This window comes from Silene latifolia, chromosome 8 (genome assembly GCF_048544455.1).
Source record: "Silene latifolia isolate original U9 population chromosome 8, ASM4854445v1, whole genome shotgun sequence".
NCBI classification, from domain to species: Eukaryota; Viridiplantae; Streptophyta; class Magnoliopsida; order Caryophyllales; family Caryophyllaceae; genus Silene; species Silene latifolia.
In genome coordinates, this window is record NC_133533.1 from 95,377,371 (window position 1) to 95,378,682 (window position 1,312).

At 40.5% G+C, this 1,312-nt stretch overlaps 1 non-coding gene across 1 annotated transcript; it reads left to right on the plus strand.

Annotated features, from left to right (window-relative positions):
* Window positions 1-348: 348 nt before the first annotated feature.
* LOC141597712 (small nucleolar RNA R71) lies at window positions 349-454 on the plus strand. Its single transcript, XR_012522932.1, has one exon. It is a non-coding gene; the product is annotated as a small nucleolar RNA R71 (small nucleolar RNA).
* The last annotated feature ends 858 nt before the right edge of the window (window positions 455-1,312 follow it).

Here is a 1,312-nt window from a genome sequence, read left to right on the forward strand (position 1 = left end):
CCACTTGGGATTGATGAAGATGCCGTCATGGCATTGACACGATGCTTTGGTAATTTTGAGACTTCTTCAAGTCTAACCATTGCTTTTTCGAACTTCAAGTTGATAGTATCGATATGGGAGCTTAGTTGGGCACCTAATTGAGTAACGGCGTCCACTTCGTGCTTTCCTCCTCTAGTAGCCTTGCGAGGTCTACTATATTGTGAATTGTGGATTGCCATCTCTTCAATTTTGCTCCAAGTTTGGTTGTCATCAACCTCGGTGAACATCCCATTCGATCCCATATTAAGGATATTTCTTGAGTCTTCATAAAGACCATTCCAAAATTGTTTAACCAAGAACCATTCGCTAAGTCCATGATGAGGACATGAGCGAAAAATTTTTTGAAACGCTCCCAATCTTCATACAAAGATTCTTCATCCCTTTGCTTAAAACCCGTAATTTGAGCTCTTAGCATGTTAGTCTTTTCCGGTGGGTTGAATTTTTTGTAGAAAGCTAGAGCCAACTTCTTCCAAGAATCAATTCCGAGAGTAGCCTTATCAAGGCCTTTCAACCATTGTTTGGTGGTGCCAATTAGAGAAAATGGAAATAAGACCCATCTAATTTGGTCTTGAGTTACACTGGTTTGTGAGATCGCATCACAATAGTCACAAAAAGCCTCCATATGAGAGTGAGGGTCTTCACTAGGCATCCCCCCAAATTGGCTTCTTTCAACTAATTGGATAAAGGCGGATTTGGCAATGAAATTTCTGGTGAGATGTTGTGGTGTAGGAGTACCATTTGGTAGGTTCTCCTCGGTGGGTACGGAGTGTGACGAGAATTTAGGCATTGTAGGTGGATTTTGTGGGGTAATGTGTAATTGGGTTTCTTCTCCTTCTATTGCGAAAGGATTGACAAACTCACTAGTGGGTTGAACAACTTCACTTCCTCTCAAATTCCTCCTAACAAGTCTCCTATTGTTCGTCAAGGTTCTTTCGATTTCACGGTCAAAAGGAAGCAAATCACTTTGTAACCTTCTAGACATGCAAAATATCAAACAACTCGAAAATGATTAGAACAAACCTTGAGGAGTTTTACTTCCTCAAGGCGAAGAAAGACACAACTAATAACAATAAAAAAAAATCTAAATCAAACAAACACCGTCCCCGGCAACGGCGCCATTTTTTTGATGCGTTCCCGTTCGTGTTCACAAATTAAGATGTGGTCGTTGGTCACGGTCAAATCAAAACACAATTTATAACTTCACATACAACTCTACAATAAGTAAAGAGGTAAGTAAAGGTCGGATTCCAAGGGACGGGAGTTGAAATGAGAT